Source organism: Lagopus muta, chromosome 3, assembly GCF_023343835.1.
Source record: "Lagopus muta isolate bLagMut1 chromosome 3, bLagMut1 primary, whole genome shotgun sequence".
Lineage (NCBI taxonomy): Eukaryota > Metazoa > Chordata > Aves > Galliformes > Phasianidae > Lagopus > Lagopus muta.
Window position 1 is genome coordinate 12335109 of NC_064435.1, and position 27800 is coordinate 12362908.

Sequence of the window (27800 nt, forward strand, 5' to 3'; positions counted from 1 at the left end):
AGGTCTTTTGGAGTGAAAAGCTGATATACAGTTGCCAAAATTTGTGTAGACGTTTTCCAAGTGCAATTTTCCAACTGAAGCCCAGGGGTTGGGCAGACTGGGAGCTACTGGAGGGCTGTGTGCTTATTTTGATACATTTTTAATGTCCTTTAAAAAAAAGAAAGAAAGGAAACTAAGGTTGCTCTTTCCTAGCAACCAGCTTCTCCAAAATGATAGTTGTTCCTTTTTTTTTTTTTTTTCTTTTCTTTTGGTACTGAAGAATTTCTAAAAAAGACTTGATTTATATCTTTTAATCTAGATTTCCATTTTCCTTCCAGAGCTTTAGAAGGACAACAGATTCTTCTGCATCCATGTGGTAATGAGAGGTGCCCACATGCTCTGAATCAGAAAAAAAAAGTATTAAAAATCTATAGTGTTTCTTGGAAAGCAGCTGTAGCTGCCAGTTCCACACCACTTGTGATGGTAGTAACCTTCTAGCACCTCTAAGGGCATAGATGCTAATCCAAAGACTTCTAACACCACTTGCTTCTCCTGTGTTTCATGGGTTTGTTGTGATGATCCAGGCTTGTAGTACTGCATCCACCACCTTGATGAGCAGTGTTGAAGCATGCTACATTAATCTGATGGGACTTGGAATGGTGAGAGGCTCTGAGCTCTTTTTCTAGCATCTCTGGATATATTTACAAGATAGAAAAGAGTGAGCATCAAGAACAGTAAGGGAGACTCTGAGTTCCCTGCTGCTGGATGCTCTAGGATCTGGTTCTCAGAGACTCAGCTGGTGCCTGTGGGGACTGCCCAGACATGGCTAGCAGCTCACTGGGTACTGCCTTGCTGACCTGAGTGGGTGTTTGGCTGAGGAGGTGTACCCAGGTTCTTAGGGCTGCACGTCTACTTCTCACTCGTGCTGATCTGACAACTCTTTGTCTTTCCTGAAAAATGTCTCTTTCTGAAATAGACTTTTATCTTAGCAGTCTTTTCCAACCGTAATGATTCTATGAGTCTATGAGGGCATGATGGGTTAATGGCTGGACTAGGTGATCTTAGCGGCCTTTTCAACTTCAGTAATTTCATGATTTCATGTTTCTGTGATTCCTTTCAGGTTTGTTTTCTTCCTCTGTTTTCGGAAGTTCTGCATAATGAAATAGAGAAACATGGATTTTTCCCTTACCTTCTCTCCCTTCTTTCTTATTTTACTTGCTTCTGTTGAAAGTACCAGTACGTTCTGCTGCCATGTCTTCATAACTACTGTCCATGAGCTGAAGAACTTGCATGCAAGGCTCTGTATTAGGATGTAAATATCTGTACTGACAAAGTGAATGCAGGACTCAGTAACACAGACGCTTTAAAACATGTCAAGACACCACTGCTTTATGAAGCTGTGTGCAGTGAGACCCATCACAGAGCTTCTGTTGACCTCTGAAGGTGAATGCAAACCTCATCTCAGTACAGAAAATGGCATAAAAACAGCCTCTGTTCTCCAGACCTGCTTAATTTCCCCGTTATGTGTAAGCTAGAAAGCCTCCTGCACCTTTCTGAAGAAGGAATATTTATTTCTTAAAATTCTAAAATCATTATCAGAAGATTTTTCTATTGGAACTGAAACACAGCAAAGAAACTTTAAACAGCAGGGAAGCAGACTGGTAAGGTGGCCCAGCCATAATTTACAGAACGATGTTAATCAGCACAGTACTGCTGAGGATCGTGATGCTCTGGCTGTTTTTATTTCCCTGAGCTGTTCAGTTAACAGTTGGGCTAATCGGTAGCTGTCAGGCTTGTGCTGAATGTACTGAAGATTTTGGTGATACTACTTTGTCCACTTGAAGACAAGCAATATAGTTTGCATTTTAAAAGAATACCAGTTAGAAAGCAATCTCCGTGTGCCCACAGCTTACTCAAGGTATTATAATTTTACCTGATGCTTTCCTTGCTGCTTGTCCTTCTGAAGCTGTTCTATTTATTTCTGTTATCTGCTTCATTGTCAACACGCAGAGAACAGACTGCCTTCTTTATTGTATGTGTGCAACGTGCCCGCTGCAGCCTGGCTCTCCTTGCTGGGGTTCCAAGGTGCTGTTATAATTATAACCAGGATGGAAAGTTTGAATAAGCAGCTTTTCTGAGTGATGAATGCATGTGAGAAAGTCTCCTGGAATTTTTCCTATATTAAAGTAGTATTTTTTTTTACATTAACGACTCCAAAATAGCTGAACTTTGTCTTGAACTTTTCAGTGTGCTTTTCCCATAGTGTGTATTCTCTGAGCTGCTCCTCTGTCAAAGGGGAAACTCTGGCCTGAGGCAACGGCCAGCCCGGTTGTCTTTTGCTGCTTCATTTTGGGCAGTGGATGTTTTTGTTGTCTGAACTTCTGTAGAACTGCAGGTCACATTATAGCTTGCGTATATTTCTCCAGAAAGCAGTTAAAAATAGTTGGTTTTGAAGATATATCTTGCCAAAAGGTATTTTTAATTGGTTAAGGAAAAACTGCTTAGTAAATGGCAACACTCTTTTTATGGACATGTTGCTGTGCTGGTGGTAAAGGGATAGAGCTGTTCTGTGTTAGTGGTTTTGCAGCTTCCTTTGCAGCTCAGCAGTGAAGATAAGGGCGTTGGAGAAATGCATTTGGGAAATAACCTTTCTCCATACTTTTAGGGGACGAATTACACTTAATCTTTTGCTACCTAAATTTCTTCTCCATAACATGCAAACTATAGACAAGCTAGGTTCTATTCTGGACCGCCAGCATCTGGAACTGCAGTGGCATTTTGCCTTGGAGCTGGGAGCTAGGCAGGTCCTGCTTGTTAGGAGTGACGAGTTATGGACTTTTACTAAACAATTATCAAAGCAGATCTTGATAGCTGGTGATCTGGATTACACTGTGTCTGGTGAGGGCATTTGATGGGGATTTCTACTAGCTCTTAGCTTAGAATCACAGAGTCATAGAATGGCTTAGATTGGAAAGGTCCTTTAGGGTCACTTAACTTCAACCCCGAATTATTGACACAGACTAATTGTGCAGTGGTTGGGTGGCTCTTGCAACTATTACCTGCCCAGAGCTTCTTCCTGAAAATGTACAATAGGTAGGAGAGCATAGCAGAAAGAAGCATAGCAGAGGGCATTTAAGAATTATGGATTTTCCTGGAGTTTGTTCACAGCACCTGGTTATTAGACTGTGCCTGGATCCATCTTTAAGTGGTCTGAATTATCTGCAGAACCACCACATCTTTTACAGCTTCCTATTAAAAGACTGAGAAAAGCGGAGATAAGAAAGTTCCATGGCAGTTACAAGCTATAGGTTGGGGTAAATGAGGAATCCTGAATGCCAGATTGTCCAGAAAGTTTGGAAGATGTTGGATTGGACTGGAGGTTGTTGCCTCAAAGTGTCCATAAACATATGGCCTAAATTGTCTAAAGTGAGGAGGAAAAATTGACATGTAGTGAAGGCTTCCTTTGTGTTTGACTGTCTTACAGGATTCTCAAAATTGCAAATGGTTGTGCAAACAATGTCAGGTGCAGTGAGGACAAATCTGAGTTAGTAGAAAGAGGGATTTGCTGCTCTGGGCTCTGGGGTCAGAGGTCTTCACTCAAATTTGCTTTGAGATTTTTTTTCCTTCAGCCTAGAATAAAGATTATACTATAAAAGCCAACAGATGCTCAACTGTTGTGTTATGAATGGTATCACTGTAAATGCCTCAGCTTGTTGCCCTGAACAAGTAGTTTATTTGAGAACTCAGCATTGCAGAAAAAAAATGAATGTTGTGTTTTGGGGAGAGTAAAGAGGGGGACTTTACCTTCCCTCCTCCCAGTCCTTTTTTTGGTACCCCAACTCCCCCATACTCTTCGCAGGAGATGCTCTCTCATGCTTGGGTATGGTGTGGGAAACTTTCCCTAGCCTCCATTCTCTTTCAAGAGCTTTGTGCAGTGAAATGAATACTGTAGCTTCCATCTACATGTGCATGAGCCAGGCCAGAAATCTTCAGGTTCAAGACTAATACTCAAATGCTGCATCACTGTGTAATTGATGGCCTTGTACTTATGTCACTCCAACCCTAAAATAACCAAAATAGGGACATAATTCCATAAGGGAATTCCAGACCAGACATTTACCTGATCTTTTGCATTTGCAAAGGGTGTTTTGGCAGGATACAAAACACCGTGCATGGACAAGTGAAGGGCGTGGAGCCATCCAGGTTCAGCAGACAAACCTTTGGCCAAGGGAAAGGCTGAGTGAGTGCCATAAATGCCCAAAGACATCACTGCTAGAATGTAGGCTAGAAGCTGTCATTTTCATGCAAACTTGTACCCAAAAAGTGAGGAAGAAAATAGTCAGCCTCACAGTTGCTTACCCATGTAGAACAGCTTCTTGATTCCCCTTTTTCCACTTTTGTCTCATACCTTTTATCACTGCTCAGTAAGAGCCTAATCTTTCCATGCAGGGCTGGCCTCAGTTTGGCATATACCAGGAAGCCTATCAAAGAGCTCCCATGGCCTAGACAAGGTGAAAACACCTGCGTGGTTATCTTTCTGACAGTGTCTGCCAGGCGTGTTTGCTATATGATGAACACAAAGCCAGATCAGATTACTGGACAATGGAGAATTTCACCCTCATTTAAATCAAGTTGCATTTTGGGGGAAATTCTTTCTAAAATTCATTAGTAATTGATGGATGGGCTTTGTTTGACTGTTTCCTCTTGAACCTGCCAACTGAAACCAAAGGGACTCGGGCTAAGGGGCTCAGTTTGAGATATTCAAAGGTATTCAGACTCTCAAAACCTGAGATGTAGGATCAGCAATGTTGTGCTTGGATGGGAAGGGCTTTGACAGATGAGACAGCTAAGATTTTGGGTGAGAGTTGTTTGTGCACAGCATCTTTGGGGATCAAGTGAGAATCCACAGTCTGAGGAAGAGCCATTCATCTGCAAGTCCCAAAGTTGGCCACTCCAATTTCCAACCTCTCCAGGTCCCCCTGAACGGCAGCCTGCCCTCAGCATCTCATCCACTCCCTGATTTGGTATCTTCAAGTCCCATCATGCAGGTCATTAGAGGAGACATGAAGCAGTTCTGGTCCCACAGTTGGTCCCTTAGGGACCCACCAGTGCTGGCTGCCAGTTGGACTTTGCACTGCTGGTTAAACCTCTTTGAGTCCAGCAGCAGCACAGCCAATTTTCCACCCACTTTGTTGTCCTCTTATCCAGCCCACATTGCACCAATCTGATGATAAGAACACAGTGGGAGACCACATTAAAGGCCTCACAGGATCTGAGGTGCACGCTTTCCACTGCCCTCTCCTTGTCTCCTTGTCTCCTTGTCAATCACCTCACCACCAAAAACAGACTTCTATTGCATTGGGCATGTTTTAACTTAAACACAAGTTTAGCTAGCTCTGTACTGCCCTCCCTCCACCCTCCAGAATGCGGTGTTAGTGTGGATCCAATTAAGTTTATTTGCATCCCTTGGAGTTGACATACCTTTAACATACACTCATGCTGCTGCAAAAGCAACTGAACCGAGTCCTGAGCAACTGAGTCCCAAATATTCCCTCCAAAAATGCCTTGCATTCTGTGAGAAAAGACAGATGACATGCAACATGGTCTAATTGTACAGCAGAGCCTTGTTGTGTTTATGTGAAGAATTATTACAGTAGAGCTTCAAATATTAGCAAAATCACCCCAAGTAAACAACACGTAACATTTGCATCTCTGTTTCCTGCTCTCATAATGATCACTCATCTTTATGCACAGAGTTATATGGGTTTTATTGCTAATGTATTTCTCATTAATAGCCTGCTTGAGTTTTACGGTGTATCTTTTTTGGCACAAAATCAATTAAGAGTTTGCAATTATGTTTCCAGATAGAAGATACTGTTTGTATTCTGTTGCTCTTTAAATCTAGGACAAAGAGAACTAGATGGGAACATCATGCATAGTGCTTGGCTGAAGATACCAGAAGATTATTTACAAGATATTTATGGCCAAAAGGACAGAGTTTGCTCCTGGAGTTACATTGCCTTCCCTCAGCTAGAGGCAACAGCAAAACCAGCACTGCAGAAAGGACAGGAACTTCAGGCAGATTTTGTCCTGAGGCTCCGCAGGCTGAGAAATACCCAGGCTGTGCAGGATCTCCATGTTTAACTGGAGAAAAGGCAGCAGTAGTAGTGAGGGTAGTGGCACAAGTCCTGCCTGTCCTTGGAGAGGTAGGACTGGCCTTATGCAGAGCTCTTCCCACACACTGGTGAGACCTCGTATGGGCACACTTTGTGCAATGTTAGGCAACATGCCACGTGAATCATTTTGCAGAGGCTGCAAAAATGTGGCAACATATGGAGCTGAGTTTGGGGAAAGAATTGAAAACAAACCTCATAACTTGTGCAGTTTCCTCCCATGGCAGCTGTTCACCTGTGTTCATGATGTTTGATAAGGGCCTCTCTGCTCACTGGAGGAACCTGGAAGCCATCAGAGGAGTGCCCGCTTTCCAGAAGCCTTTCATCACCTCTTTTCACAGCTGCTTGGGATGAGGAGTGAATTCTTTGCTGACCTGCGGAAAACACAGTTGGCTGCCTCCCTACATGACCTACAGGAACCTCTTGGACAGCATCTCCATAGATCTCATCTAAACCCAGCATGTCCTGACAAAGGATCTTACAACAAAGCTGAGAGTTACTGGTGGACATAGCACAACCACATCCACACCTGATTAAAGCACCATAACTGCAATGCTTCCCCATTTAGCATTGCAGCTCCCACTTGAAGATTCATCTCTTTCAGCAGCCACCACAAAACTTGCAACGTCGACAAAAAACGAGTGGGTGGCAGTCCTTGTTTAAAGCTGCTGTGAGGATAATGCTCAAGATGAATGAGTTGTATCCCTGCTCCTGCTACAGATGTCACATAGGACACTGGCTATCTGGTCTCTATGGACCTCAGCTCTCCAGCCATAGAAAGAAGGACAGCACTGGTGTTCTCTGCCTTAGCTAGTTACACTGCAGCTTTTATTTATATTTATATTTTATATATTTATTTATGGGGCACCTAGTTTACTCCTGAGATAGAACCTCTAAGTAATTTAATCCAGCTGAGAATAAAACAACTTCACTAGAAAATAAGCAGCACAAGAGTCATAATAGATAAACTTACCTCAAAGCAGGAACTCTGATGAACTGAAATCACAGTTCTGCCAGAACAAAAGATCTAGTTAGAACTGTCAAGCGCTTCTCACTGGGGTACCTCCTTCAACCTGGTTGCCACCCAAGCTCATTTGGCTCGTCCATCTCCAGCCTGCAGCTCTGATGATCGCAGAGGTAGTCTCCATGCTGTAGGAAAGCCACAGGTAAACACTTCTTCTCCTGGCTGATTTTTGCGTCCTCTTCCAGGACACTGGCATTGAACTGGGCTGCTTCCCCTCCAGTTAATGGGGCTGTGAGTGGTTCGTTATCTTCTCTCAGGGCTTGTTTGGGTTGTGGGTGTCCTTAGGAGTGACACGTCACCATCAGTAACTCAGTGCCTCTGGGCTGTCCTTCTCATCTGCTCAATGGTACGTTGTCTGTTCAGGGTCATCCCGGATACTCAGGATTTGGACTCTGAAAAGTAGAACTGTGGCACACACTGACATCACTTATCATTTTGCTGTCAGACAGAACTGGGGAAGGCATTCTTTGGGCCAAGGGCAGGGGAAGGAGGTAAGGGGAGAGGTCTCCTCCTGAGTGCTGGATGGGCAGTCCAAGGGTGTGGAGGTAGCTCCCAGGCATTGCTGTCATTTGGCAGCCATCTCATGGCATTTGCTCTGCATATCCAGAGGCAGGATTAGTACTCATTCAGGTCACAACTTGATGCCTTCTGTTGATTCTCAGATCAATTTTTGATGAGAAGTGGGGATTTTTGCTCATCTTGTACCCCAGAAAGTGGTCTGACAGCCACAGTTTTGCTGGGCCAAGTCAAGGTTTCCTGTTGACCCTCATGTCTGGGTCTCAGTTCCCCCCCAAAAGTCTGGGAGAACAACCCCTTCCCTTCTGCAAGTAGGTAAGAGAATTAATTCCCTGAAGATCATGTCTATCCCATACTGGCCTCAATATACTTAACTGAGTACTCTACTACTCAATAGATTATGGGATGTAGTCTGCCCTCCACCGGGTAGACCTCTAAAGACATCAGATGGCAAATAGTTGAAGGGCACATTTTTTCTCTCAAATTCTTATAAAAGGAGTTTAAGGTGATGAGAATATGGCAGCTCCTGTGCTGGGAGGATCTGCTATTGGGTAAACTGGATCCCATCACTATGACTGAAAGGTTGGCAAAGTCTGAGCAAACTCCACTCTTGGTCCTTCACCTGAAGAGACTCTGTGGCAGAAAATTAGGTATTTATTTCGTTGGCTACTGCTGTATCCATGCCTATTCTTACTTGCTAAGGGCTCTGCTCCAGCAAAACTTGAGTGTTTGTTAAATACCTAAATGGGAGGGGGATAATTATGTACTTAAAGTTATTTAATAAATGCTCTGTTGGAGCAAGGGGTGTACAAGAATTGTCTGTGAAGTTGGCTGCATTAGATAGAAGCCAAGGTGGAATCTGGCCAGGGATTCTCTCACTCATTTCTGTATCCCAAAGCACTTCACAGAGCTTAGTGGGCAAAATATGGCCAAGATTATTCTTTCAGTATTCTAAGTTTTCTACTAAAATCATCCATATTCCGGGCACTCTTTCCTGTAATGCAGATAGGCTATGTCTTTTGCCATATGGATATGTACAGACCTGGCAACTCTGTTCATGGTTGTTATTTATTTTCCCTTGTTTGTGTCGATATGAATCTCAGATTTTTTCCTTCCCAGTCACTTCCAGTGTTTGAAATGTGCATTTATGCAGGAAGATGTTTCCCCATAGCATTTTGGGATAGGGCCAAGCTGGCAGTTGCACTTGTGTCCTGCTTGATTTTCAAATATTTGCAATGGTTCTTCCACTTTTTGCAGAGGTGACTCAGCCACCCATGCAGTGACAGCTGAACTGTCATAAATTGCAGCCTGATGTACTCAAGGTTCCTGAAATCAGAACAATTTTACTGTAATATCCTAAGCTGTAAATGGTGGTAATTCATTTGCAACAGCTTGTGAAGCAGCAGCCAGAGTTTTGCATTAGGGCTGTCATCCTGCTTTTCTCCACCTCTCCACTGCAGCCTGTCTTGTACTGTGAGTGCAAGAATTGCTTTTTTAATGCATGGAAAAGCATCTCAAACACATCAAGAGGAACAAGTTTGATAAACAGAGCAATCTACTTCTGCAGAGCTGCCTCTGTTTCAAAGGGCCACACTGGCCTGAGGTGTCGGTGCTGTACTGGTATAAAAAGTACAGTTACTGCACAAGAGGCCTTCAATCTGCAAGTGCAAATGTGACACAAATGGGTCTAATGTGCATGGGACTTGTAATGGGTGACAGCTTAAGAGCTGCGCTTAGAAAATATGGTCCTTTGTGTACCATTCTCTTTACTTGGCTTTCATTTACTTTCTCAAACACATGGGGGAGATTAAGAACAGAGCATTTACTACCCTCCAGTAACTGTACTTTGGTGATCTCTCTCTTTCTCTCTCTCTCTCTCTTTCTTTTTTTTTTTTAAATCATAAAAAGAAAGCAAGAGCTATCACAGAGCTCCGCTGTGGATCAGTGGATCAGCACGCATGCTACAGGAATGGCAATTCTGCAGTTGCACTTCTGCAGCACTGCAAGTTGGATACGCTGTGCTTTTATCACTACCCCAAATCTTAAACCTTGTAGATCTACAAAACAACCAGTGCAGACTGCGCAGTTTTGAAGGGTGCTCTGCCTATACAATTCTGCCTCCCTTTGTACCGATGTTCAAGAAGCAATGTAGGGAAGAGTGAATCGGAATGGCCAGGTGTAGGCAATGTAAGGTTTCTTGGTCACTGGAAGCTCTCTTTGCTCTTGCAGCAGCCACAGAAGCACAGAGAAGTCTGTGCTTTAATGTGCACTGGGAGACTTTTCACTTAAGAAACAGTGAAGTGTATTTCTGTGAGCACTTTGCAGGTGTGAACAAGACAAGAACAGTGTTTAATTGTTCCTGTCCTCATTATACATATCTGAAGTTACCCTTCCAAAGGCATAATTTCAAACTGTCACTAGATACATTTTCCTAAGGAAGCCAATTTGCTGATAAGATTGAAGCTATATGGTGCTTTTTCACTGCTACCAGAACACGTGTTTTTGTGATTGCCAGTTCTTCCCCTTGCCTTTTCTTTCTGACCAAAACACAGATATTACCAGTTCACATCACTCACAGACAATGAGACGAATCAATAAGAGGCACGGTATTGCTTTTATTTCTGTGTACAGTAGTTCAGGGCACTTCCTTCTGTAGAAAGTATTCGTTCATGCCTCCTATCTGCCTAGGAAGGCAAGGTCCAACCTGATCCTCCCAAGCCTGTAACTCTAGTAGTGACCCATTAAGTTAGCTGCTGGCCTCTGCTAGGTCATCCCTTAGACTCTTTTTGGTCAAACCAAACAAACTTATCTCCCTCAGTATTTCCTCCTAGATCTTTTTCTCTAGTCTCTTAAGATAGTAGGATTGCCCAAATCCTTTATCAGCTGGAGGGCCAAAAGGCACTCTCAGTAACCTAACATCAAGCAGACATGGACAAACATTGATGCCCCCGATGAATCTTGCTTCTTCATATATAGCCCAAAATGAAGATTTTCCTTTTTCTCTTTGAGAATACATTGCTAGTTCTTATTCAGATGGTGTCTACCATAATCACTGTGCCCTTTTCAGCAGGGTCCTATTACTTTTCAGCTGATGGAGTCAGTCACATCCTGGAAACTGCCCCTCAGCTAAACTGTGGCAACTGGTTATGCATTTGCTGCTTGGAGTCTTAGGCAGAATTCCTGATAGAACTTGTTGAAGGGTTTAAAATATCTCTGTCTGCCTAATATTTTAACTCAACTCAAGGGTAGAGGTTTTGTATTTATCACATATTGGGGTTTTCCAGTAAGCGTAAAGCCCACCTGAAACCAAAAATAATAACCAGACTCTACAAAATTTCTTGATTCCTGTGATGTGATGTCTCTTTCATGTAATAGCAAGGACCAAATTAATCTGCTTTTGCTATAGGAAAATAAGAAAAAGCTGAGATAAGCTGAAAAAGCTGAGATACTCTCATACTCTAGGTAGAAGTCAAACTTGTTGGCTGTAATCAGATATAAAATTTGGCCTAATTTGGTACAGTAGGTGTATCTACATCTTCCTGGTTTAGAAATTAGAAACAAATTTATCTCTATTTTTTGTTGTTCTGCTCTGTAAAACTAACATTATCCGTTAAATTTAATTAATCGTTAACTAGCCTTTCTCCTCAGTAATTATCTCTCATCTCCTAGGAGCACATAAACTCACACATTCTTAGCACACAGAGGCCCATGCCAAACTGACATAAGTAAATAACGGAAGGTGTGAGCTTCTTTTGTGATACTCTTAATGACCAAATCACTGCTTCTCTTAAAACACTTCCCGCTTGGGCCTTGCAATATGTGTTAGGTACTTGTGGTAACTTGCCCTCCTTGAATATCACATTTTTTAAATGTCCTAAATTATTTATTTACAGACTTTAGTTCAACTTTGAAATGCACATTTTGATGACCTAGTGATGAGATGTCACTACTTGTTCCATTCAATAATTATCCATCCTACCCGTTTTCCTTTGATTCTATCAAGCATGTATTCACTTTGATCGGACAGAATACTCATTGGTAAAGGTTGCAAAGAAGCACGTAATTCTAATTGTTCATCCCTTAATCTATCTCTGCAGTTCACAGTATCAAATAACTTTGACTGTTTCATCTTCAATTGTAACTTCATTTAGTAAATTCAGATTTTATGAAAAATTTGAAGACTTTCATTTCTGAAATGGGATCGCAGAATCACAGAATCACAGAATTGTAGGGGTTGGAAGGGACCTCCAGAGGTCATCGAGTCCAACCCCCCTGCCAAAGCAGGTTCCCTACAGCAGGTCGCACAGGTAGGCATCCAGGCAGGTCTTGAACATCTCCAGAGAAGGAGACTCCACCACCTCCCTGGGCAGCCTGTTCCAGTGCTCCGTCACCCTCACTGTAAAGAAGTTCTTGCGCACATTTGTGCAGAACTTCCTATGCTGCAGTTTCCGGCCGTTTCCCCTTGTCCTGTCTCCACTCACCACTGAAAACAGTCCGGCCTCGCCATTCTGCCCCCCACACCTTAGATATTTATAGACCTGGATCAGGTCTCCTCTCAGCCTTCTTTTCTCAAGGCTGAACAGACCCAGCTCACTCAGCCTTTCTTCATAGGAGAGATGCTCCAGGCCCTTCACCATCTTTGTGGCCCTCTGCTGGACTCTTTCCAAGACATCCCTGTCTTTTTTGTACTGGGGAGCCCAGAACTGGACACAGTACTCCAGATGAGGCCTTACCAGGGCAGAGTAGAGGGGGAGGATCACCTCCATCGACCTGGTGGCCATGCTCTTTTTAATGCACCCCAGGATGCCATTGGCCTTTTTGGCCACAAGGGCACACTGCTGGCTCATGGCCAACCTGTCATCCACCAGGACACCCAGATCTCTCTCTGCAAAGCTCCTCTCCAGCAGGTCATCTCACAGCCTGTATTGGTGCATGCAATTATTCCTCCCCAGATGCAAGACTCTACACTTGTTTTGTTAAACCTCATTTGGTTTCTTACTGCCCAGCTCTCCAGCCTATCCAGGTCTTGCTGAATGGCAACACAGCCTTCAGGCGTGTCAGCCAATCCTCCCAACTTCATATCATCAGCAAACTTGCTGAGGGTGGCCACTATCCCCTCATCAAGGTCATTGATGAAGATGTTGAACAAGACCGGACCCAGCACCGACCACTGAGGAACACCGCTGGTTACAGGTCTCCAACCAGACTCTGCACCACCAATGATGACCCTCTGCGCTCTGCCAGTCAGCCAGTTCTCAATCCACCTCACTGTCCACTCACCTATCCCACACTTCCTCAGCTTTGTTGTAAGGATGTATTTTTTACCAACAGGAAAATATTCTGCTGAACAAAAGGTATTTACAACTTTGTTATGATTAAGGATATTGAAATATACATCAGCCATGCTAAAATGACTTTTTTTTGTTGTTGTTTGATACAGGAAGAATAACATCTCCCAGGAAAAACCCTGTAACAGGAGGAAGTATGTTTCTTGGGGCGTTTCTCACCTCATCAGATGGAGGTGTCTATAATAGTAATGCCTTTATCTGTGTTCATCATTTGGAGTCTCTCCCTGCTCATTGAGTAGCAACAGACACATCCATAATATGATTCATATAATGACAAAGAAGCTGTCTAAAATAGCGTGCACTGCTACATTCTCTCCATTCTCTTCACTAACTATAAAGGGATATCAGTTGCCCACAAGCACACACCAAGTGCCATTTGAAATGCGGTAGTGCATTTGACACAACTGTGTGGGGTTGGCAGATGAGGTATAGAATCTCAAAGAGACCTTTCTGGAGCCATATTTGGAGCCAGACATTGCTCCACTGGAGCACTCCAAAGACACTGCAGACACTAAATGCCTGCATTAGATGACTGAGTCAGTTGCAGCACGGCCCAAGTTGCTTTAGGATATCTGTTCAGGAGATCATGCTTGATCTTTGATGCTGCTCAGGGAAGAACTAAGCTTATCTTGGTCCAGTGCCATGTTATCCAGTTCTGTGTGGATCTATTGGATCCCCCAGAACATACTGAACAACATTAGACAGTTATATTTGTCCAATAAAACCAGGTCCTGAAAATGACTGCAATGTGAATTTACATTCCTAGTACACATGTGGATGTCTAAGCTTCTCCCTCTAAATCTGGAATTGAATTTCACCCCAAAAGTGAAGTATCTCTAATTTCCAATCTTTAACACAGCTGGTTAGCACTCAGGGACATCTATAAATGAGATCTCGTCATTGATCTTATTTGGGAAATTGTTTGCTGGTGGACCTCAATATAACATGGCATTGCTGACATATCTATTCCACAGGACAGATGGCGGCAGTCATTCTCTGGTGGTGACTCACCAGAGAACTTGGAATTGCCACTCTTTGATTATTTTTCTGTTCTAAGATGGAGATCTGGAATTAAACATATTGCAGCAACAACATAAATTTCCTCTTAGGATGTGTTGAAGGCTTTTGCATACAAAGATATACATAAATAGTTAACATATTTTTTGCTTGTAAGGGGTCTCAGCCAAGAGGATAGACTACACTCAACACAACCCTGCTTGAACAGGAGTGTTGGACCAAATAACCCCCAAAGGTCCCTTCCTGCCTCAGCTGGAATTCTGTGATTCTGTGATCATACAGAATTGAAACTCGCCCAACTGCAGTGGATCAGTACATCTGTCAGTAAAAATACAAATATTTTCTGGATTAGGAGATCGGGATTCATCCAAGTCTGGCTGAAGTTGGATGCAAGACTGCTGAGCTGGTGTAGAAGGAAGAAAGCTAGAAGTGGTGTCTGGCTTCTATTTAGATGCTGAGATCCTACTGATTTAAAAGAGATTTCCTTAAATCCTGGGCACTTAGAATGAAAACGTGCCTTTGGATCAGGATCTAAGATAGAAGGAATCACAAATGGAGCTCACCTATCTCCTGCTAATACTGTCTGTGTCCATCTCCACTAAATTAGTTTCTAAATTAGAATTTGAAGCTATTAAAACACCTATTTTTGCTCTGAGATTTTGCAGTTGATCACAAAATCTTGCTCTTTTGGGATAATCCAGTCCCTAAAAATTAGATTTAACACTGAAATCTAATGCAGGGCTTAGCTCAATCTGCATCTGTAACAGTACTATATTGTGTTCTGTTTTGTACCATGTGATATTTGAAAAGCTTTCTTCTGATACACATAGTACTTGCTGGGTTATAAAAAAAAAAACAAAAAAAAAAACACCAACCAACCAAGCAAAATAACAAGGTAGTGAGATATATCAATCTCTGCTCTGATCTACGACAGCAACTTGAGGAAAATTTCTGGCCAGCCCACTATACTTCCTTTTGTGTGACAATTATAAATTAGCATAAAAATGTCACTTCTATGCAGGTCTGTACTGTGTTCATCACTTTGATTGGCATAGAGCAGTTCTCAAAGCCTCAGACCATTCCTATTTGGTTCATAGCACTTTGCATGGGGTTGAATGATGGGTCTGGGTGACCCCCTGGGGTAGTGTATGGGTTAAGAGAGACACCCATGTGGCTCCAATGAGAAAGGCACTCCAATGAAACAAGCACCAGAGAGATGGAAGCAACAGATCAAGTTTGTAAATTAACTCTTATTCTCTATTATCAACAACCCTGCTAAATAAATAGATACTGGCATTAATATGCAACATCTGCATAGTGCCGCTGTTGTGGGGGGTATGCTCTACTGGGACAGAGAAGAGGGCTCCCCCAGGAGATCATAGAGTTGCCTCTACTGGGGAATTGTCACAAATAGGTCAGATCAAGATTAGCTGGGGGCCTTGTGGGCAGGATTGCTTCTGTTTCAGTCTGGTGTCTTGTGGGTTCCCAAAACCTCTCTGGAAGAGCGTCTCTGTGCTGTCTGCATGTGGGTATTTGTACTGTGATATTTCTCTGAAATGTGCTGTGAGCCCTCAGACAGGTAGTCCAATGAATGCCAGCGCAGTCTAAGTCCTGTCAGAGCCTCAATGTGCCTCAATAACTGACTTAAACATTATTCAGCCTTTCATTTTATGTCCAATGGACTTGAAGTTTCACAGTATCTTACAGTTTCTTGATTTTTTACAGTGTTCTGCTTGTACTAGCACTGCAGTGCACTTCTCTAATTCTTCTTTTTATACCAGTTTCTCCTTTGTCTTACACTTAGGCAATCATTATACCATCTTGGTGATATTCTTTTGGCTTTTAAAACCAGGGTCCAAGCATGCAGTATTTAAGCGAGTGAATAAGAGTGTAAGTGAATGAGTGAGCACATCCACTGACTTCAGTGGGATTAATTAACGCTGAGCAGATAGGGAGCTGGCAGCAATCATGTCCTGAGACTGCAAATGCATTGACCTCTTGGTCTGAACTTTGCCTGTGGACTTTCCTGCCTCTGGGGGTGCGGCACCTCCACAGACATCCCACCTGGATGTGGGCATCTCCAGCCATATACGATGGGCTGCAGCAGTGATGAGGAGAAACAAAGGTCATGTTTAGGCTGGAGGCAACCAATATTTCAGCTATCCATTTCCATAAAAGAGCCTAGCTTTTTTCTTAAAACTCTTAGAAACCTAGTAAATCGTTTTCGGAGAGCAGTTTTTCATCCAACAAATAAAACTGAAGCTAAAATAATTAATGTATATTGAAACATACAACAATATAATACTCTCATTTAATGAAGGCTTTCCCTGCTGTAGACTCTTGTTACTGTATTACAGCTACTATGGAAGTCAATTTACCTACTCCTAGGCATATATTTTAAAGCTTATTTAAGTAGTATAATAAAATATAATAATACAGAGGGTACCCTGGGATTTACCTCAAAAATCCTCCAGCACATGCATTTGAAAAAGTATTCACAAGCCCTAGGTTTTCTGGAGGTGTTTATAGCTCTTCATGAATTTCTGTGGAGAGAGGGAGGGATTGTTAGTCCTGGTTTGCTGACACTACAAAACATAAAACTTCCTCAGGGTTTTGCAAAAATTCCGTGTTAGTGTTTAAATCACTCCTAAGTTGTGCTAGATAGATGTAGCAATGTGTATTTCATTTTATTTCATTATTCTTTGGGACTCTCAGTTTGCTTTGATTGACACTGCTGGAACTTCCAAAGCTAAAATTACAGCGTACAAAGAAACATGCTCAGTGCTGAAGGGATGATGGATCTTGCTCTGTCTCATTTACAATAATTTTCCTTGCCCTAAAATCTTAGAATGATTAAAAAAGGGCGATCTAACTAATCCTCCTCAGGAAAATGTGAGCTGTCCCGATTTACTCCTATGAAAGAGCTTTCAAAAGTATTTTCAAAGCACAAAGGGCAAGCTCCCCATCCAGAATGAATTCAAAAGCAGGCTGCAGTAATGGGACTGTTTGTGACCTCCAGAGACCTTCTGGGAGTCTTCACGAGTGCATGAATTTTCACCTGCTAAATTCTAGAACAAGGAAGATATTCTTGAAGTTATCCAGAGAGAAAGCCGCTGTCCTTCCAGTATAGTAGTGGAGAAATCCCTGACTGCAGAAGAATCTAACAGTCACAGAATCATAGAATCATAGAATGACTTGGGTTGGGAGCCCAAGGATCATTCAGTTTCAATCTCCCTGCCACATGCAGGGCCACCAACCTCCAGATCTGGCACTGCCCAGGCTGCCGGGGCCCCATCCAACCTGGTCTTGATCACCTCCAGGAATGGAGCATCCACAGCCTCTCTAGGCAGCCTGTGCCAGCACCTCACTGCTCTCTCTGTAAAGAACTTCCCCCTGACATCCAATCTAAGATTTCACTGCTTGAGCTTAGCAGTCACTGATATCAATAAAATGCTTGTTGCACTAAGACTGGTCTTCCTTCTTCAACCAGGACACCCTGCCTCGCTTTGTCATCTGTAACCCTAGCCCCCCTTGGTTCAAGCTTGGGTTTGCCCCTCTAGTTCATTTATTTAGGGGAAAAAAAAAGCAACAAGCCATGTTTTCTTTAGAAATGCAATGCAGCAGCCTGACTGCTACTCAGAGCCTTTGCATTTAGTCAGTACTTAAATTCACAATCATAGATTTATCTGTACACCATGTAGGTGGTTCATTTCAGGCTGGAAGGAGTTTATATTTCCATTGGGGATGGAAATGGAGTCAATGGATTCAATGGAATCAATGGAGTCAATGGAGTCAATGGAGTAATACTTGTTGACTTCAGTTTGTGAGGTCAGTGTTTAAGATGACTGATTTTCAGTGTAGCTAGAAGGATATTCATTCAATATCTTTGTTCTCAGTGAAGTCTCTTATTTCCTCCTGCTTAGGATAGCATGGCTGATTTATCCCATACGGTGGTTTCTACCTTGTTCTGCCTCCTGTTTCCATGAACAAGGAAGAAGAAATGAGCTGGAGGCTGCACCTTCTGGCTGCCTCTTTGTGAGCACCAATTCTCCTAGTTCTGCAAGTTTCAGTTTCTGACAGTGAGCTGTACTTGATATGATTAGTTTTTCAGTAGCATTCTGTGCTTCGGGGGTGTGCCTGCTTTGGAAAATATTGGTGAAGGCAAAGCATACTTGAATTACTCAGCACTGCTTTGGGTTGTGAAAGTGGACACCAAGGTTTTTGCTCAACAGAAACACAGAAATGCAAAATCTGCCATTAAATAGCCGTGTTCTGGAGTCTAAGGAAAGTGTAGGTCAGACCCCAGGGCTGTGCCTGCATCATGGCATGGAGATGGAACTGCAGGTCCTGGATTAGTTCCTGGCTGGTTGCCCTGAGCCCTGTATCAGTGTTAGGTTGCAAAATGAGCTGCTGGGATGGGGTCTTGGGGCCCCCTCTATAAGATTTGCACCTCAGCTGCATTTCACTCACTGAGGAGTGAAATGACATCAGACGGTTTGTGTGAACTAAGAACATGGGTATCAGTTTACTGCATTGCTAGTGGTTAAGTTTTCACATGTCCCTGCAGGAAAGAAGTATTAAGAAGATGAAAACAGACTCTTTCATGGGACAGCTGTGCACCCATCTGCATCCCAATTTTTTTTTTGCAAACTACTTTCCTCCAGCTCTGGTTCTGCTTCTTCATTTGTAATTTTAGGATCAATCTGTGAATGTGTACTGGTCTTTCAGAATGAATGTTACCTGTTTATTACTTGTTTTCCTTCCAAAATGCAGTTTGTGAGTAAAGCTCTGCAGAGTGAATCCAGAAAGGAAAACCAAGTGTGGAGAGGAAAGAGAGCCTGAGAATTTGCATGCTTAATGCCTCTTCTGCTTAATTCCTGTCCTGTTTTGAGAGGATGGAAGGGACCAGATGACTTATGTGGAGCAGCTGAGGGAATTGGGGTTGTTTAGTCTGCAGAAGAGGAGGCTTAGGGGAGCCCCTACAACTCCCTGAAAGGAGGGTGTAGCAAGGTGGGGGTCAGCCTCTTCTGCCAGGTAACAGTGACAGGACAAGAGGTAATGGCTTTAAGTTGCATCAGGGGAGATTCAGCCTGGATATTGAGAAAAAATTGTTCCCAGAAAGAGTTGGTGAGGTATTGGAACAAGCTGCCTAAAGAGGTGGTGGAGTCACTATCTCTGGATGTATTCAAGAAGCGTGTGGACATGGCACTGAGGGACGTGGTTAATGGGCATGATGGTGATGGGTTGATGATTGGACTAGATGGTCTTAGAGATCTTTTCCAGCCTTAATCATTCCGTGATTCTGTGAATCTCTGCAGTGGGAGCCTAGGGAGTGGGGCTTGGACAGGAGCTGCTCCATCTACTGGAGCTATCAGGGGAGAACTGCTTAAATGAGGAGTTGGCAAATAATGAGTGTTTCAGTGTCCATCACATGACAAGAGGCCCTGTTTGGCCTGTTTTAAATTGCAGCAGCGGAATGTTCAGAAGGAGCTTTTATTTTGGAGGAGGATCCCTGTCAGAACAGAAGCCATTCTCTCAGGCAAAGTACCTATTAGGTGGCCTTTATCCATGTAGCCATTCCATACATATCTGGAGCAGGCAAGCATTTACACATTTGGCTAACATCAGTCTGCAAAACCTCATCTTACTCAGGCTGTTATTTAATTTTGTTAGCCCTAGATGGGGTCCTGTGACAACTGCTAATGGTATTAGAGCATCATGAAGCATAATCAATCCTACATTTATCAATCCCATCAGATGGCGGGGAGGTGCTGGCACAGCTGCCCAGTGCATCCTTGGAGGTGTTCAAAGCCAGGATGGATGGGACCCTGGGCAGCCCGAGCTGGTGGGTGGCAGCCCTGCCCATAGCAGGGGGCTGGAACTGGATGACCTTGAAGGTTCCTTCCAACATAAGCCACTCTGTGATTCTATGATTCTACCCTAGAATCTAGGGTACCTAGAATCTAGGTGCAACTAGAATTTATTATTTACAGTGAGTACCTTCCTGACTTGTCCATTTGTAGTGTCACACATGATGAGGAATTTGAAAGACAGCAACAGCCCAGCTGGAATGACGCTAGAGCTGCATTTGCAGCAGCACAGCTGACATAGCAAGAGTGACACAGCCAAAATTAAATCAGCGCTCTGGGAATACTTGATAGTGCAAATCCCAACTGAAGCACACAGCAGGCCCGGTGACATCATGGGCACTTTTCTTCTCCTGAAACTCCTCAAAAAAATGTGTGCATCTTATTTTGTAAAACATGACGTTCTTCAAAGTGTTCTCCCATGATTCATTTGTTTTGGGTGTGGTAACAACACTCAGTTCCCTGTGTACTCATTAATTTTCTCCCAGTGGAGAATTTCTCTCTTCCTTGTAATTTTTGGGGGTGGAAAAAAATTCCTGGTACACGCCCTAATAGGACAACCACTGACTGATTGAGTAAGGGGAAGATTGAGATCTCGGTCTGGCACTGGGTGCTTGATCCAAAGTCTATTTGTACCCATTAATTTCATTGTACTGTGGATCCAACCTTTTATACCATCTGATTTTAAAGGTTTCTGTGCTTGCTCTAGGAACTATGCTGTCAGGTTTCTGAATTTTGGAAGTGTACCCTTCTGCAATATGCCAGAGTTTCATCACGTAAAAGGAGAAATGACCTCCTGATCTGGAGACAATCCAGCTGTTCTGCTCTGAGGGATTCTTTAGAGTTCTGATTCAAACCTCAAAGGTCACCGATACTGACCCTTCCCAGACATTGTTACCTCCTTCTGTGAGATGTGATCAGATGTGAAAGTGAAGAAGCTTTACTTTCTGATCTTTTTTTTTTTTTTTTGGTCTGTGAGTCTTCTAATGCGGCAAGATGCTGGAGAAGATCCACTGCTTGGGACTGTGTGCTGCACTGTGGGATTCAGCCTCATCACAGTGATCACAGTGCTATTTCCTCTGTGCAACACCGATGAAGCTTTGGGCTAGTTGGATATGGTTTTGATTAATTGAAAATGCTTTCCTAGTGCTTGTAAGTACATTTGATGGCAAATAGCATGGGTGTGGACCAGATCTTCTGTTTCAAGGAAAGTCTGATTTTCCATTCCCAACTAGAAAGAAAAAAACTGCCCTTTCCCAATAAATGAGATGAAATGTTTGGTCCTAATTTCCATCTTCTATAACTTTGGTTACTGATTTTTGTTTTTTAAGTCCGTATCAGGAGAAAGAAAATCAAAACTGCTACTCAAAAAGGGGAAAATGGAGTATATGAACTTCACAATATGCCATCCATTTCTTTCCTAGGGCAAATGATATTGTATTTCTGAAAATGCATGAATTATGAGAAAATCGGGTCTTTTTTTTTTACCCCAAAAACACTGTAATGAAAACTTGCCAATCAGCTGTTACCACAAGTGCACCCTTGGGCTGATCGTCCAGGCAGATCTGGAATGGGCTTACCAAAAAAGCACCTGGTGAGCAAGGAACAGTAGCAGACTTAGGTTAAAGCAGGAAAAACAAATCCAACCTACTTTAAATGGAGTTCTGCTGTCACATAGGTTGGACCCTTTATTTCCATTTGTACTTTTGGAAATTCTTATCCTCCTGTTCCCCTTTGTAATTCACTGAATAGATGTATATGGCTACAGTGGATTAGAGATTTTATAGCAACTTCATTTAGATTGAAAAATGGAGATAGAAAAGTTAAATAAGAAAATGAATAATTCAGTTTCTTGTAGAGTATGCTGTGTCTTTTCAGTGAGATCCTGTGTATGATAAATGATGTTCAGCCTGTATCACTCCATGCGTGGGGTTTGGTGCTGGGTACCTTACAGGCATTCAGAAGCCAGCATGGGTCTTGGAGATGGGTACCTGGGGATATAAGTCACCTGGATGACTGTAGTCAGTACTCTTGTGGATACAGTGCTTTAGGTGGGCTGAAACTGGGAGAGGGAAATATGCAATTTGGCTGCTGTTTTTTAAAATGTTAACAGTGTTAATGTTGTTAGTCAGATAGAAGAATATCTATTGCCTTAATCAGTAACATAACCTCAAGAGAAAGTAAAATCCAAAATGGTAAGTCCCTTGAGTTACTTCAGTGCTGGAGCTTTCCTAATACTCTTCATGTCTGTGCTTGCGTCTGTATGTGACTGTGTAGAATGGAGAAGTAGCAAGCTGAGACTTCAGCTTCGGTGATCAATTTTGGAAATGATTATTTATTTGATAGCACCTGAAAATAGATGAGTTTCTTGAAAGGAAATTATATGGAAAAGGAGATTGCAGTGCAATGAAGGATTTGACAGTTCAGCGAGGAGAAAGAGTAGGGAAGAAAATAGGTTATGGAAATTGGAATATGTGGTTACTGAAGTTAACTGAAATGTGGGTGGCTAAAAATAATTTTGCATGTGAAGTGTATGTACATCCTTTTTCTGGAAAGCATGTGAAGGAAGTGATTTTTTATTTCAAGGACAAAGGCTTCTCTCAGAAATGTTCCTTGGGATCTGTAGATTAACGTGAACTAAGAATTATTGTTTATTGAGGAACAGGTTTTTGGAAACAGCCAAGTAAAATGTATTCTTGATCTCTCATCTTTGTGACTCTGCAGTTTTTGCTTCTTGTCCTGACATTTTCTCTTTCTTTATTGGACAAAAATGCGTACAGCTAAAACCAGTTGGAGTATTCCTCTGGAAACACTGCTTTAAAACAAATCATTTCATTGTCAAAATAGAAACTGATGTGGAAAATTCCTGTTTTTCTTGAAAAACAAACAAAACAATGCAAAAGTGAAACAATGATTTCTTCGGCTCCTGACAGCTAAAGGCCATAGCATTTTTTTTGCTAATTGGGTTAAGGGCCAAAGACATTTCTTTTTTCAGCAGATGAAACTTGAAACTTTTTGGATGAAACTTGAATTTTTTTACACAAAACAAAATAACCTTTTGCTGGACTGTTTGTGAGGCTGTCCTAGTAATGCAAATTCTTATTCATCCTCATAGAAATGGGCGGACACAACCATTAGACAGATTACCCATCAACAGTTGTGGGTTCAGGATTTTCCTCTACTAAAATACTTTGGATGCCATAAATCATGGTGCAAAAATGCTCAGCTGTGTCTTACATTTGGATTACATTGAAGTGTCTTTTGAATCTCAGTGTGCTGTAGGAAAGGAGAGAATTATGTGCAGAGCTCTCAGATATGCAGCATAGGTGCTTAGTCCAGGAAATATTAATTGCACATGAGGAAATCGAGATTCTTTGCCCATTTAAAGACTATCTATCATTTTCAGAATTAAACAACTGAGTAGTTCTCACACGGATGTTGAGAAGGTAAGGAGATGCAGCATAATTGTATGTGATTGCCAGGTAATGAAAGGTTTCAGGATCATTACTTTCTTACAGGAGGTCTATCTGCCTGCCTGACAGGTCTGTAGCATCCAAAGTTCTGACAGAGATTGCCTGGCCCAGGAAGCTCTGTGCCATCCCACTCCATAATTCACAAAGAACTCACGTGCCTTGCAGTTAACCAGAACAGACATGAAACTGGCAGACCTTAGGGCAGGAATTTGCCTCCAACTGAGTAGTGTCCCCCATTCCACTGCAGAATGCCATCATTTAATGCAAATGGTCAGACTGAGATAGTTGCATAGGGCACAGGTAGCTCTTAGACCTTTCTCACCTGCAGCTGCCCAGCGTGTGAAGGGGTGGGGACATCATTCATACTGCCAGCACCCTGGGGCGATCCTTTCCCTGTGCTCTTCTGTGAGAGCTGAGCAGCCCACCTGCTCCAGGAATGGAGGTGGAGGTCAAGATGGAGATAAAGGGCCCTTTCCATGGTCTCCTGCCTTCAACTTCTGGACTACGTTAGCTCTGCATTGTTTGTTATATCCAGGCCAGTGCCCAAGAAGCGTTGATACCATATGATGCCTTTGCTGTCACTTAGTAAATGCTAGTGTGGACATGAGTGAAAGAAATCTGCCTCATCTGCACAGAGAAAAAGAAAGAAACTGTGCTAAATGTGGCACCTTGAGAAAGGGCAACACTGAGATGAGACCAAATAAAAAGATTTTTCATGTTGCTAACATCTACAGTGAGAAACTTTCTGTTACTTCTTGATGTATATTTTGTTGACACGGTTTTAACAGATATGATCAAGCTCAATTTGCCTGAGTTTGAAAGATGCACGGTGCTTCAGATAAAAGAGTGCAAGTAGGTAGGCTGATGGTCTTTGTTCTGCAGAGCTGTGGCAGCACTGGAAAGGACTAGTGTTGCATTTGAAGGCTTTTTCACCTCTGTCATGACTAGCTCTTCATGAAAAAGACTTTGAACTCAGGACTCTAGAACATTACACTTCATCACACCTGGACATGAAAGATTTTGAACAGTGCTTAAGTCTCCCAGTAAAAGACAGTATTGCTCCCCATTTGGGACACAGCTCATGTACCTGAACAAATAAAATATGAACAAACAGAGGAATTAAATTAGAAAGGAATCAAGACCTTCAAGAGCTGTGCAGAGCCCTGACTGAGTTATAGCTCTTAGCAACTCCTCGTCTGGAGTTCAGACTGTGCACACCATACTGTGCACAGCAGGGTAAGTCCATTGCCATGTGCAAACTGTGAATTTCCACCACCAATTTTTCTCCAGAAGCCACACTGTATGTTTCACACTTTTCACTTGGATTTTTGCCTGTACAGCAGCTGTGCAGCTGATCTTTTCATTGCCCTGAGAAGCTGAAGCTTTCTTGGGTCTATGAATCATTAATGAGCTCTGCCAGAGGCACCGAAATTTGTGATATTTAAATAGCAGGATGCTCAAATACCTGGATGACAGTTACATTTCACTGTTACATTGATAGTTTTACATATACTGTCAAATTCTATCAACAAAATGATGAAAGCATCTGTATCACGTCTGGGTGCATATGATCTCCACTGTGTGTGTAGGTACTGGTGTGACACAAGTAAACAATGGCTTTCTCATGTCAGTAGATAGCAAACAATCAGACTGGAGTAATAAACTGTAGCTTAAAACACCTCAAAGTGTTGTGGTCACTGTGGTTCCAAATGTGCCAATGAAGAATTTTTTTTCATGTTTTTTTGTTTGCCTGACTTTGTATGTATTTGAAGTCCTGTGTTCTTGCTTCATGATGAAAAGAGGAAATGCTGTGGAGAGAAGGAAGGAGTCAGTCTGAGTCAGGAATGACTGAAGAGCCAAATGCCTAGGGACTCTCCAGATTTGCACTCTTTGACTGAAGACTTGTGGATTCCATTGAAGATTGGGAATACTGAATTGCCCATGGAGAGAGACTGGAGGTGCTGAGTTCTGGACTCTCTGGATGTGCTTCTGCTTTCTACCTGCCAGGGACAAAGAACTGCTCTCTGGCCCTCCAGACCATCTCTGATTTCTGTACTTCTAAGAACACCAGTACCAGACTCTTCTTTCCTCTATCCCATACCTCCAAAAATCTAATCCCAAGGTTATTTTATTTTCTTCCTGACTGATGCTACAGTCATCAGTCCATATGAACTGTTCAAACACTGAGAAGAATACACAAGTATATGCAGGTAAGCATTTTCATTTTACATATTACAAGAGGAATAACTTCCTCAGACAGTGCAGTGGTAGCAAGGGCAGGTAAGAAGGCAAGAGTTTTTGAATCACTGCATTGTGCTTAATCCTTCAGAGATGAATGCTTCCTTGAAATCCAAATGAGACCACATTTCACAGGCAGGTGGCCATGAGTCTTATCTCTGGCTTGGGAGTGAGCAGTGCCTGTTCATTGTGAGCTACAGGTATATAAGCATCTTGGGGCTGATATTTTTGACTTTTGACATGACCACATAGCAAGACTTGGTGCCAAACCCTCTTCTGATTTGCTTTTGCTGACAGGCATTTTAACTTCATCTGCGGATATCTCAGAGCCAGTTGTAGCAGTTTCCAGCCCTCTAATCTTGTCAAGGTATTATAATATCACTGCAACAAGCAGCTTTCTACTGGCACTTAGCAGTGGAGCACATGCCAGAGATTCATGTGAATCATAGGGAAATGGTTCCCACTACTGAGTACATTAAGTTAAAGGAGAAAGTTATTTCCATAGTAACCACATATGGTAGGTCAGATGGTGACTTTCCAGATTTACCACCAGTGGTTTTGATCCTGAATTATTTATACAGTGAATTTAGCTTCTTCGGTCTGCTTGGCTGGTTGCCTGTGAATCTCCATGTTAACATGTGGGAGAAAAAGGAAGTTTTATATGGAGCGCCAGAAATGCTTAGGCTTGATGTTTTTATTCATAGATGAATAAAGAGGATCATGGCAAGGATCAGTGCAAATAACAGTGGAAACACTTGAGCTCTCTAATCTACATTTTACTACAGACAATGTGGTCTACATTAATTTGAACATGCTATAGGTGGAGCTGGTAGCATTTGCAGTGCCTGAATTGCCACACATGCTTCCTCCATAAGACCTATTTTTTCTCACTTGAATCTCCGCAAAGCTTAAAATACTACAACTGAAATCCATCAGTTCTCCTGCTGCTTTGGACAGTAAATTTTGGAAGAAAATTTCAGCCAATTGCAAGCCAAATTCTGGAGAAAAATATTTCTTTGCTCACATAAAAGTTTTCTAAAAAATGTTTTGATGTGAAACTTGAGTTCTCCTATTGGGAGCAAGCACCTCAAATTGCATGGTAAAGTGATCTTAACATTGTGAGACGTCCACATTTTTGTCCCAAAAATTATAGTCAAATGTGGTGAAAGTACAAATTTTTGGTTAATTTTGAGCAGATTTACATTACCTACTTCTTTTCCAACCACCTGAGGAATTTTGGGCCCAACTTTTGATCTCTTACTATGAGACGGGAGCCAGGAGTTGGACTCAGTGATGTTTATGTGTCCCTTCCAACTCAGGATATTTTGTGATTCTACGAAAGGAGAAGTCTCCTGTGAGGAGCAGAGGCTGCTGTGTCACACCATATCACTCACTACTGTGGGCAAAAGAAGAGTAACCACCAAAGAGATCCCGCAGAGACAGGCAGCAGAGGTTAAAGGATGGATTGATGCTTCCAGACAGCAAAGCCATGGGCTGTGAAGGTCCTTTCGTGAGGATTCAAAGCTATCCTAGTGGACTAGGGGCCCATGGTGTAATTCCAAACAACTGAGCTGGCAGTGGGTTGGAAAATTTGCCTGCAGGGGGCTGTGAGGTAGAGGCCAAGGCAGCTGATATTCAGTGCTGTGCATCGTGAGTGAGTAAGCGATGAGATTGGCTGTAAAGCCATCATGGTGAGAAGTATGTAATTGTAGGCAGGAGGTAAGCATGAAGACATACAGCTCACATTGACATGGACTCAATGGATATACAGCTGCCAAGAAATTAGAGATACTGACTTCATGCAATTGTGCCTCTCTTTTTAACTGTGGCTTGTAAAAGTGTTTGATACCAGTGATATACATGGTTACCAGCAAGATCTGTATGCTGCAGTCCAGCCCTTACCATGGAGCTGAAAGGATCAGAGCCTCATGGCAACCTCTTAGACAGCAAAATTAGATTTAAATCCAAATTCTTTGAATGGAGAAGCTATGTTCAAGTTACATTAACATCTCTATTAGGAAAGTGATTTGCAGCATACCTGCTTAAGCAAAGATCTGGCACCCGTTTCCCTAATGGCCAGCTTCTGTGTTTTGTTCTTTCCCATATTTCTCTTATCTTGGTGATTTTTTGTTCCTTTATCACACCCCAGGAGTCAGGGTAGAGAA